Source organism: Talpa europaea, assembly GCF_964194135.1.
Source record: "Talpa europaea genome assembly, chromosome: 8".
NCBI lineage: Eukaryota > Metazoa > Chordata > Mammalia > Eulipotyphla > Talpidae > Talpa > Talpa europaea.
In genome coordinates, this window is record NC_140075.1 from 89,034,128 (window position 1) to 89,047,441 (window position 13,314).

General features: G+C 39.6%; 1 protein-coding gene across 1 annotated transcript in view; it reads right to left on the reverse strand.

Annotated features, from left to right (window-relative positions):
• Positions 1 to 13,314, reverse strand: part of RTN1 (reticulon 1) — a gene marked incomplete at both ends in the record, with an annotated part of 190,005 nt that overhangs the window by 176,217 nt on the left and 474 nt on the right. The gene's annotated exons all lie outside the window — the stretch shown is intronic.

Below are 13,314 nucleotides of genomic sequence, written 5' to 3' on the forward strand. Positions count from 1 at the left end.
TCATTTCAGTGGCAGCTGCTTCACCTCACTGACTTAGGGTTAGTTTATAGTTAACTTAAATGCCTGTGGTTTTTCCTGTACAAGCACTGCAGTTTCACCATAAATCTCCCTTTGTTCACAGTCTAAGGATCTTATTGCAAGATTTTCTAATGATCTCTGCCAAATTTCCACTTTTTAAATATAACATTCTTTCAACTGAGCTTCCTATGAATTTTCAAATTCTATCAACCCAAATTTTAGTTTTAGATCCTCCCTGGCCCTGCCAGTTTCTTTCACTCTAGTTCAGATAGGTTCGTGTAGATTAATTCCTTAGAACAGACTCTAGGGTAGTGCTGCCAAGGTTCAAATTCTGAGGTTGCCATTTATTGCATGACCTTAGGCAAGTCACTAAACTCTATCTCAGTTTACTCATATATAAAATGAGGTAAATAATTACACCCACTTCATTGGGTGATCAGAATTAAATGTATAGAGCTCAGAACATACAAGTGCTTATTAAAAACTAAGTTAGCTTATAGGGCCTCCCCAGTGGCGCAGCAATTGAGCGCTGGGTTGCAAAGCTGCCCGCAGCCTCTGTGGCACCGGTTCAATCCCCGCTGCTCCCCAGCTGCTCCCCGGCTGCTCCCCAGCCACTGGAGGAGGGTCCCGCATGGCGTGCAGACCTCTCCTGCCGCCCACTGCTCCCCTCAGCAGTATACTTCGGTCCTTCTGCCTGCTCTGCTCCCCGCTCTGGCTCTGATGAATTCTCTCACCCTCCCGCACTTCTGACTGTACCCAGTGCTTGTATAAATAAATAAATAAATAAATAAATAAATAAATAAATAAATAAATAAATAAATAAATAAATCTATCTTTTAAAAAAATAATAAGTTAGCTTATATGTGCATATATTTAGCTATTTCAGTACTAGAGAGTCAGAAATCAGTGAATACTATAAATGTGAAAATTATCTCAAAGACATAAAGCAGTACTATTCAGTTATTCTCCCGAAACCCATAACTGAACCAACACGGCTTAGATTTTATGTATTTAGCAGCAGGAAGCAACATACTCAGTCTGCCTTCACATTACTCTATTAGGATGAAGAGTCAGTGAACATTTGAACACTGAGAAAGGAAACAAATTCCTGGTAAATATCCCTGTGCATCAGAATGGGAGGGTTTCTAATTTCAGTCTGTTTTTCTCTCCGTTGTTCAGATTGGTCATCTCTTTTGTTTATCTTCAAGTTCACTTATTCTTTCCTCTATCCTTCCTATTCAATGTTATGCTTATCCATTGAGGTTTTCCCCCCTAATTCATCTTGTTTTGTATTTGTCAATTTTAAAATACCATTTGATTCTTCATTATATCTTGTACTTCTTTGTTCAATTGTTCTTTTTCTTTGCTGGAGCTTTCTATTTTATTATTATTTATTTCAAGTGCGTTCATAATTGCTTGCTAAAGCATTTTTATGATGACTACTTAATTATCCTTGCCAAGTAATTCTAATATTTGTATTATCTTGGTTTGACTATCCTTTGTCATTCAAATTCTGATCTTCTTGGTTCTGGGCATGACAAGTGATTTTCAACTGAAACCTGGACATTCAAAATATTATGTAAAGAGACCATGGGTCTTATTTAAATGCCACAGTAACAAGGAAGAAGGGCACTGTCTTAGTAATGCCAGGTGGAGGAAGAAGTCAGGTTCTTAGTCTCATTACCATTGATCAATATTAGAACTCCTGACTCACCACTAGGCTTCCTGTGATACCATGCTGGCAGGTGTATTACGTTCCAAAGCCTTACTACTGCTGGGTGAAGTCAAAGCCCAGATTTCCCAGGAGGTGTCCACTGACACTGGATTGGGGTGGGGGGAGTTATTGAGGATGCCTCTGACAGAGTCCCAAAGATGGAAGTCTAGGCTCCCCACTCAGTTTTTGCTGGTGTAATGGGGGTGGAAGCAGCAGTTTATTCTATTGTGTTTGGCTTGAGTAATGCAGTTATGGTCTAAAAACTTCCTATGTTGCTAGGCTATAGATTTCCAGGTCCTTTGGGAGAGAATAGTCTTTCTTGTAGGTGCTTTGTGTCTGTGCCATTGGCATTTCCCAATTTCCATTATCCAGTCTAAAATATAAAGGAAAAAAGAAAACCCAGAGAACTCACCATCATGTTTTTCAGCTCCCAAGATCCCTACTAAGTCTGCCCTCATCTCTCTATCTTTCAGTACCTTTTCATATACCTTTCGCGTACTTAGCAAGAGAGGAAAAGAGAAGGATGCCTATACCATCCTTCCAGAAGTCTATTTTTGGAAGACTTTTAACCAACAGAGCAATAAGACTACTTGAAGATACCCAAAAACCCACAGGGCCAGTTGATTTAATTTTGGGGGTGGGAGGTGTGGGAGCTGCTTCCACTGTGATACCCTCTCTTGTGAGAGAAGCAGACTCTTCCAGACAGACTCCCACGTAAGCTTGGGGAAGCTTCCTATGTTTTGTTGCCCTTCCACTGAAGAGAATCAGAATAGACTCCACCTGCTATCCTCCTTCACCCCAGCTGGCCCCCATGAGTACACCTCAGGCCTGTTCCAGTCATAGGTCACTCTTTAGGATATGAGGAGATGGTCACCACTACATACTAAATTCCTCATAGTCAAGGTGTCTTCCAATGTCAATCATCAAAACTGCCTTTTTCTCTACCCCCATTCTTCCTTGCTCTATAATTATTTGGCTGAGGTCCAGAGAAACACAGCAAACATTTTCCATTAAAACACTAGAGCTGAGGAAGCATGACTTTTTCTTGATCTTTGTTCTCCTAGACCTCACACTTTTAAATCTGACAGTACTGACAAGATTTTCTATTAATAGTACCTTAGAGATATACAGTAATTCGAAATTTGCATGTACTTTCTCATATTGTCTTTTTGTCATCTTAACAGCCCTGTACAATAGCCAGCAAAACAGCATCATGATCATGTTATAGATGAAGAAACTGAGACATAAAGCAGATTTGCCCATGTTGACATACTCAGTGCCAAAGCCAAAGCTAAATAAATCTGCTTTCTCGCTCAGTGCTCCTCTATACTAAGCCATCTTGACTTCCAGGACACAAAACAATGAGAGCGGCGACCATTTGATTGCCAGGCCTTCGACAACACCTAGTATCACATACACATGCCCCTCAGAGACATTCTGTAACGTGCCTAACACTCTCAGCCCGTAAGAAGCAAAGAACTCTGGCTTTTGGCCCTTTTATCCTTCCCACACTACATAATCTCTTTCAAAAAAAATGTTTATTCTATGGCTTTTCTTTTAATTTTCTCAAGCCATATCAACAATCCTGTTTTCATCGCCAAACTCCATTCCTTAATCTGCATTGCCAGGTGGAGATTTCCATTTAAATGTCTCTTCAACATATCAATCTCCAAGTGACTAAAAATGATTTTGTCATTCTCACTTCTTTAGCAGCTCCCCCCCCCCCCTGCTTCCCTAAAGCACCAACTTTCTCCCAGTCACACAGCACAAAACCTTACAGTTGATTCACTTCTCCCCTCATGCCCAGATCCTATTGGCAAGAGTCCCAGTGAACGGGCTTGTCTTTCCATGGACTGTCCTCTTTGTTCCTGTGATTATCAAGGCTCTGAAACTGAAGTTTTCTTTCAGGAAAACTTAGAGGTTTCAGGATGATCACCACTGGGTTCATCTTCTATGCCACTGTTTGAATAATCTTCCCCTAAGACAAATCTTCAAAGGTCTCATTCCCACAGAATCACTCACTTTTTCCCCTTATCTAAATGCCTTTCTAGTCCTTTCTGTTTATCCCTAATTTATCTGTCCTTTCGGCACAGGTCACACTCCACCCCTTTCAAGAGGTCAGACGCTCTGGACCCCACGGAATCATGAAATTTGTGCAGCACTTACAGCTTGTACCACCCATCCAAGCATTGGGCTGTCTTGTCACCCTGAGTTGTTTACCCTTGTTTTATGTGAGTTAGTCACTTCTCCCATCGACAGCGTAAGCTTGCAGGAAATGGGGTTAGAGGACATGGCTTGTGCTACTCTATTCCCCACATTTCCAGGAAAAATGTCAACCATAAACTAAATAAACGTATATAATCTACTTATTAAATAAATCTGTCCTTCTTAAGGTTGTAACATGCATTTGGCAGGGATGAGTTCTGTGGATCACTTGATGTGACCTTGAAGCATATATTCTACTGACCATATTTTTGAAAAGGCCTGACTTTTCAGAATCAGTTGAAAATGCCATGCCAAAGCTGGACATGACATTGGTTTAAATTCTTATGCCTGTCAATGAGATCAGCAGTAACTTGAATACTCACTAGTTTCTGTTGTCCAAGAGTTGTTTTGGAAAATGAAGATTTACTACACATAAAACAAAACTCCATTTTGAAGGATGTGAAATGCAATAAATTTTCCATATTCAAGAAACAAGAATTTGTTCTATAACTGGTTTTATAATAATCCCCTGCAATAGATAGAGAAAATCCACTTGGGGGTTGGGCACAAAAGTTAGAATGCAGAACTGTTCCAGCTAAGAATGTAGTTCATTAGGCCACCCAGCAAACATGGTTTGATAATGAATAATCTGGCATAAAAATACAGATAGTTAGACAGTTGACTAAAGAAAGAATCACATGATGCTTGTAGCATTACAGAATTATTTAAGGAATTCCAAAACACTTCAGGATATGTTGAATATTTATGGAAACAGATGTAGTAGTAAAAAATGAAAAAGATGATTCAGAAAAAAGAATAAATGAAAGAGATACCCAAAAATATCATATTTTACATATAGGCTAATAACCCAAAATTGGATAAAATTGTCTAATACTTAAGGAGGCAGTATGTTATATTACGGGGCTTTTTATGACAATGGAGAGCTAGAGAAGAATTTAAAGAAGGCCATGACTTGGTGAACAGTTTAGATTAGACAATCAGTTTGAAATTAACTATAGCTTTATGATAAATACTTTTCTGGTTTCATTTGTATGCTGTTCACTTTTGAAAAACATGCTCATGTTAACAACCACAGTGTAGAGTTAGAGGTGCTGTTTTGTTTTAGGAAAGTATAAATATCTTGGTATAACTAACACCTTCCTTTCTAAGTTTCCCCCAATAAACAGCAACCTGGCTTTTGCTTAAATAATAACTAGGGGACAATCAACCTCTTTTGTGAGCTGTTGAACTTTCTGCTTTATTTAGTAGAAATCTACTTCTCTGATTTACCAACCAGTCCCAGTTTTACCCCATGAGATCTTTCTTTGCGTCATAAGAACTCTTCTAGAATTTAAGTTTAACTTTGAGATCTCCTTTAACTTTTTCCATCTTCTGGCTAAAAAGTCTTAATTAGATATTTCTCAGACAGCATTTTTTTCTAGATGCCTCAACCACCTAAACACCTTTCTCTCACCATACTGTACCTTACCATACTGCAGCTCATCTCAAAACATGGTATCTATCCATTGTCTAGTACAAGATTCTAAATTTTGCATGTCTACAACAGGATCTCGGGAAACTATTACCTCATATAATGTGTACCCAAGACTTTCTATTAATACTACCAAAAATTATATAAGATATTTTAGTGATTTCACCATACCACTAGCTCATCTTTAATTACAACCCTCAGAATTCCCATCCCCCACAATGAACTATTTTAAGTTGCAGCTCCTAGATTCTGAACATATTAAATGGAATTTTCAGGGCCTCCCCTGGTGGCGCAGGCAGTTGAGCACTGTGCTGTGAAACTGTTTGCAGCCTCTGTAGCAGGGGTTCGATGCCGGCCAGCAGGCGAGGGTCCCACATGGCGTGGCAGACCTCTCCTGTCTCGCCCGCTGCTCCCCTCAGCAGTGTATTTCCGTCAGTCTGCCTGTTCTGTTCCCCGCTCTGTCTCTGGTGAATCCTTTCACCCTCCCACGCATCTGGCCTGTACCCCAGTTCCTGTGTAAATGAATAAATAAATCTTTAAAAAATAAATTAATAAATAAAATGGAATTTTCAGTGCCTATAATAGTCAGGACTTTACATTTATAATTTTGCAGGCCACTGTTCTTCCCTCCCCACTAAAAACCCTTACCTTTGAAGTCCAGACTGCTCAATCCTGATCTAATCTCTGTCATGGTTCTGTATGATTTCAGTAACCACATGTGTGATTCTTTCATTCCTGGCTTTGCCACTCTTCTTGACTCCACTCTTCCAATATTTCACTTCGTATCAATCTCCTTTTCCCCTCAATCTGGACACCTTCCTTAATCTCTGTCTCAAACATCCAATCTCAAAATATCACCTTCTTATCCTTTCACGCCCTGACTGGCTCGCCTGCTCTGGCTGTTCTTCAATTCCACTAGCATGAACAACCACCTAAACACCTTTTTACTACACTTAACCCCACTCTTGTCCTTCTTTCCTCCTCACCAGATTCCATGACCTATCAGTATTCTCACTGCCTTGAGACATCTCAACACCACTGCCCCTCTCTTCTTGTCATTCTCACCAGAAAAACAAAAGCCAATCCAACCATCTACCTACTCCAAACCAACACTCAGGCAGCTGAACATCTCTGGGGAAAAAAAGGAGAGCGAGATAACATGTTATAACCATAACCAGTCTCACTTGACTCATGGCCACCAACACTAAGTGAGTCCTATGGCTGCTCCGAATTCCCACAATTTCCCCCTAGTCCTTGCGATCTGCCATTCACCATGCAACAATTTCACACCTTCTGTGTCCTCTCAAACTTCCAGCTTCACTCTTGCCTTCATTCTGCTGTTTATCTTGCTTTCCATTTAAATGATAAAATAGCAGCAGTTGGAAGAGAATTTCCACTTGTTCTTAGTCCCACCCCTGCGCCTGCACCCCCTCTCTGTCTTTCCTCCAGTTATATTCATGAACTGTTCTTTGGACTATCAAGCATCAATCCTTATCGATCAAGGACAAGTTACAGGAAATGCCTTCTCTCTTCTACAACATTTAAAGCATACTGCAAATACGTTTTAAAATCTCCCAAAGTAAAAAGTTAAAAATTTTCCTCTCTTGATCCCAATGCCCCAGAGTTACCTCCCCTTTTTTTCAGTTTCTTTTATAGCACAACTCCTTGAGAAAGTTATGCCCTTAGGTGCACTCTTTCGTTTTTTTTTTTTTTTTTTTTTTTTTTTTTTTTTTTTGCTTCTCCCATTTTTTCTAAAACTAATTCCAAGCAAGGTTCATTCCCAACACTTCACAATAAAAGTCTCATCAAATTCACAACTTCCTCATTGTCAAATCCAATGGTGGATTCCCAGACATTATCTTAACCCACCTACCAATAGCATATGACAGAATCGCCCATTCCACAAATTTTCACATACATTTCTCTTGCCATTCCAGTGGCACCCTTCACACTCAGAGTAATATCCAAAGTTCTGCATCATCCCTGCACTCTGACCACATCCCGCAGCACTCTCCCATTTCTCATTCCACTTCACTGGCCTCCCTGCAAACCCAGGGAGCACTCTCAACCATGGCGTTTGCACAGGCTGTTCCAGGTGCCTAAAATGATCGTTTCCTGGACATCTGCCTCACTCTGTCACTTCTGTAAGTCCCTGATTTAATGCCACCTTATCAAACAGGACTTCTCATATTTTGACAATTTTTTTGTTCCTTGTCTCTCCTCCTCTCCTACCCACCCAACAGATGTGTACACACACACACACACACACACACACACACGATATATACTTTATAAGAGAGAGACTTTCTATCTGTCCTTCTCTCTATTGTATCCTCAATGCTTACAACAATGCCTGGCACATATAAGGAGTTCAATAAACAACAGCATAATCATGAATGAACTAAATGACGTGATCTTGCTGAAACCAATAACAAGGATTGCCTCTGGAGAGGCAACTAACAGTAGTTAGTAGATAAAATGTGAAGACTTCCTTTTCTATGTATATCCTTTGTAACTTGAAAATTTGTAGTATCACATGCATGTATTCCCGACTATACACAAAGGAGTTTGCTTTTGGCTAAACATTAAGATAAAGAATTTTCAATAGTGCTATTCTGTTGAATATCTATGATCCTTTGAAAGACCATTTGTCAAATCACAGTACATGCTTTCTGTGTCTTTACAGAAGTTGGGCACTTTGCAGAGTTCCTGGGCATAGTAAGTACTGACATATGATGATGATTTAGAATCTAAAAAAAAAAGGAAAATGTTTTATGGGCACTATTTTTAATAAACAACAGGAATTTCTGGTGATCCACATATCTATTCTTTCTTAAGGGTCTATAGATACAGAATAATAATGCATTATTCAACTATGAACAATCAGCATCAAATATAAGGGTTGGTAAGTTTTAAGAAACTGCCATTTTTCCCCTTTGGAAAATTACTTCCTCTTTCAACTTTTGTAACATTAATCTTATTCTCAAAAGATACTAGGAATTACGTAAAAAGTGCTCGGCTCAGTAGAGTCATTCAACACCATGAGATGTAGTTTGCACGGAGGAGTCAATCTTATTAAAGCAAGGATACTGGATTTTTTTTGATCTTTTAATCCTAAACTTCCAGAATCTAATCTCTTTCTATATGCAAGATTTTCCATTGTATGAATCACTTTCCATTTTAAATAATACATGTTAAATATGAATTGAGAAGCTCCTATTCTTACACTTTCATAATCTCTCACTACAGCATCTTCCCAGTGCATGCTTTTCTCATTGTTCTTTCTGATCTCAAATATTATTTAAACAAACAAAGCCAGTTGTTTTGTCTTTCATCTCATGACCATGTTCTTTCTCTACAGTGACTTGTGTGGACAGTATTACTTTCTAGTCATATTAATGTCTTGAAATATCTCTTCTCTTTTCCCGGCTGTATATATTTTACAGTACCTTTTTCAAATCTCCCTTAATCACCACTGAAATAATTTAAAAATTAATGCACTATGGATGGTTTGGTCGCGGGAGAGCTAAGGAGACCACACCTGAGAAAAGAAATCTTAAACTGTCAGAAAATTAACAAGGATGTAAAACAATGGTACTTAATTAAAAAATAAATAATTCTTAAAAATTAATGCACAGTTAAATAATACAATAATCTTTAGGTAATATTCAGTCACAGTTACATCTAAGAAGAAAACAGAATTAGATAGGTAGGTAGGTAGATAGATAGACAGATAGATAGACAGATAAATAAATTTCCCCCAGCTATGTGGTCTGAGCAAGTTGTACATATTCACTTATCCTGTGTTGACCTCTGTAAACTAAGTTGTGCCCTTGTGCCCATGTGGCTAGAGTGTTACAATACCCTCTAGACAAGCTTTGAGCAATGACCAGGGAATGAAGAAGATGAGAAATGATGCAAAAGGAACTGTTTAACTAAATTAAATGCTAATGTGAAACCTAAAGGAGCACATGTGCTAAGAAGCCACACCGTGTGTTTAGCACAGATGTGCACACAGAGGAGGCCTTCAGTAACACTGGCCACACGGAACCGCAACTGTTTCTCACTTGACAGACAACAAAAACCTTGTGTAATCCATGCTAGCCAGGACAGACATTATAATGAGCAAGATAATCTGCAACACCCCTTCCAAACGTCAAAAGGATATAAACAGCCTGAAAGAGAGATGAGGGCAGGAAGGCCTATGATGGATTTGAGGGGCATGAGCAGAGTGGAACAGTGAGTTCATGAAAAGACAGTTATGCCAAAAGTCTTGGTAACATTTACTTGTGTTTCTAAATTTTAATTTAACCTACTTTAAATTCCCTGTATGAAAAGACATATACCATACCTGCTGCCAGAAATATTAATTGTACCTAGAGATTCTATCCAGAAAAATAAATTGCATTAGTAATTCTATTCTTCTTTTTATATGTTCTCAAAATATTATAAAAGCAAGCATAGCATTCTTCCCATTTCAATAGAACAATAGCTTTCTTAAAAGATGAAAGAAAACAGGAAACTAAAATTCATATCTTCTGAAGGGGTTTACTGGGAATGACTCCAAAATGAAAAAAAAAGTATACATTTATCAAACACGTGCACAAATGAAGAAGTCAATCCAGGCTCCTCCTGGAGTATAGAAGATGACTGGTAATATACATGGCACAATTTATTATATCAAACAGGATAAACACAGGATAAATACTCTGAAAGTTATTGAAATCACAGTCATCTTTCTGATAGAGTATCACATGTGGCATTTGAAAAATGTAAATTTATGAGTACTGTGGTCTAAGTAAATTGCAAAATTTTCTCTTTTTTTTGCAATAATCTTTAGATTTAAGTCCAATTAGCTGTAACTCAATTTAATGAAGCAAATCATACTGATTTCCCCAGACTATTCTGCACTCTGTTCATTATTTTGCCTTCCATACCATGTTAATGCCCAAAGTAGTCAATGAGTTAACTTCTTATTGCAATCTGTTCAAATGTTCTATTTTAAATTCTTCAAAGAAAGAGTCAGTCTTCTACCCTCGTTTTATTGTATGCTCCTTCTGAATCATTTTCAGGAATAAAACAACTAATGAAAAAAATAAAACAGTTTCTCTTAACATCTTTTGTATATTTAGCTGATGGCACTGCTTCCTGAGGAACAACTCTAACGTGTTGTAGCGTACCCGTGCCAAAGTAAATGTTCCTTTGACAGCAGACATCATTTCACATACCCATTATCAATTTTAGCCATGAAAGATGTTCACACTTACAAGTGTGATTTTTTTTAAGTACATTTTCATTCCACAAAAGGGACAGAAACAATGAAAACACAGTACTGGTGGAGTGTCATAGTTTGGCTTTCATAATTTCAAGCATATATTCACTCCAGGACAGCACTAAAAAATATTTTTGAAAATGATTCTTTAGGATATTTAATTGCTATCAATGTATAAAAATAAATAACAGAATTCTGTCCAGATGGCATCATTGGTACTGTTTTTCAGGAGGAAAAAGTTTTTAGAACATCAATATCTGTCTCACATTTTATATTTCCAACTGAAAAATAAATAAAATCTGTTTACAGTGCATAATGCTCAAAAGTTTTTAGTTTGAGTCCCAAAGAGCACTATTCTTTTTTTTAAAAGTAAAGCACTATGCTTAGCAGCCTTTTTGTCAAGACTTTGTCTCTAATAAAGCTGAAGATGCACTTACTGACTTTGTTTATAGCAATGAAACTGCCAAAATAATGGATAAGGACTCTGGCCCAGATTTATTTGGATCTGAGATCTAGTTATTTATTTAGATCACTTCTGACATCTGAAATTCTTATAGCAGCCAATCCAGCCTACTGAATAGGAGGCATACTGATTTAAATATCAAATAATCAACAATTATACAAGAAATTTCTTCAAGCAACAATAATAAAGTAAAAAACTTGTATATGAATATGTGGAATACGTACTTCTTTCCTCTCTTCATTCTCCCCCCCATCCAAATTTAGCATCATGTTTGACTAATGTGTTTGCTGCTCATGACAAAGGAAATTCCTAATGCACTCAATAAAGGAAAATACTTCAATAATGTTAAAAATGCACATGCATACTTAGTGATAGTAATTGTTCTAAATATTTTATATAAAATAAGTCATTTTTAAAAAAATATTTATTTATGCATGCAAGAGCTGGGGCACAGGCCAGAGACACCAGGGGTGAGAGAACTCACCAGAGACAGAGTGGGGAGCAGAACAGGCAGACTGACCAAAACACACTGCTAAGGGGAGCAGCGCGTGAGAAAGGAGAGGTCTCCGGCGCCATGTGGGTAGCTCCCAGGCTGGCCAGGGATGTCTGCAGTAGCTGCAGACAGCTTCATATTGCTGTGCTTAATCCCTTGCGCCAGCAGGGAGGCCTTAAAGTAATACATTTTAGTGGCTAGTGTACTACTGAACATAGGTATCTTAGTTTTCCTTAGGTCACCTCACTTCAATGATAGTAATGGGAGGTGGGCAATGTTTATAATGAACTTATTTACTTTGATGATGGTAGATAAAAGTTCTGGACTATGAGTTATCTGCAACAAAGAATGGCAATGGTAAACCAACAAAAAGATAGCTTATTTTTGCCATCTTTTTTTTTTTTTGCCATTAGAAAGTTCTGGTTTTTCTTCATTTAGGCAAGAAGTTGAAAAAGAGGCTAGGCAGCCATTCTTAGGACTAAATCTTCTCCCCTCCCTCCATATAGTAATTAATATATGACAAAAGGGGTTTTCTGTTTTTGAGTCTTCCTTCTTTCCTCCCTCTCTCCTTCCTTTCCCTTCTTTCTTTTTCTGTTTTTGTTTGTATATGGTCCCCAATTTTTCTTTCATTCAGAATGTTCACACATTTTCTTCAACATTTCACAAACCTCCTTTCCTCAACTCTTTCGCACTAGAGCAAAGACTACCTAAGGCACACCACATGGCTCCTGAGAGGGAGGGTGACTTAAAAGGGTTCCCTAAATCAGCTGACAAGCATACCCAAGCCAGGTGCAACCCTCTCCCCTCCTTCAGGAGCAACAGCCAACCCAAACCTTTGAGAACTACGTTCCCAAAATCACACAACTCCCATTCCGCAATAAAGCTTTCTGGAGGAATAACACAACGCAGCACCCTTTACTCCACTCCATGGAAACACAATGCGTCCAGGTCGCCCCCAAAGCCCGCTTCCAGCATCCACTGGCTGGAATGACGGGGGAGGCTCTGGCCCTGGTTCCGCACCCGCGTGTTCCTGCTCTGGGGGAAGTCAGCCAAAGGATGGGGCCGAACCAGGGCAATTTCCAAAAACCCAGTTGCGCTGCTGGTAAACTGCCTGATCCCCTCACCGCCGCTCAAGCCCTCGGACACCGCGGCCAGACCCGCCGCTCTCAAGGACTGCAAGTTTCAATACTCCCTGCAAGATGGGGGTTTCCCCGCAGCTGGGCAGGAAAGGTTCTGGGCGGGGGCTGCCACAACTCCCAACCTCCCGGCAGTGCCGTCCCTCCTGAATTAGATACACGTAGGGATTTTCGTTTTCTGCAGGGGGAGAAGGGGACCAGAGGGGTCAGACGGGGAGCGGAGGGGGTGTCGGGTGTGGCGACCCGCGAAGCTCGGGAGGGGATAAGGGAGAGTTGAAGCCACTTCTCTGTCCCGGACACAGCCGGGTGTAGACGGAGCGGGCCTGCCCGTCGCTTTGTTGTCAGCGTCCTCAGCCGCCGGCGCGCACCCTGAGCGCAAACACGCCCCCCAAAATCCTCTCCACTGGCCCAGCGGGTCCTACAGCCCCCAAACCCTTGGCAGAAGGAAGAAACTTGTACTTCGGCCGCGTCGGCTGCCAGAAAGCTGCGGTTTGTCTCTGAGGACAATTTTTTAAAGTCGA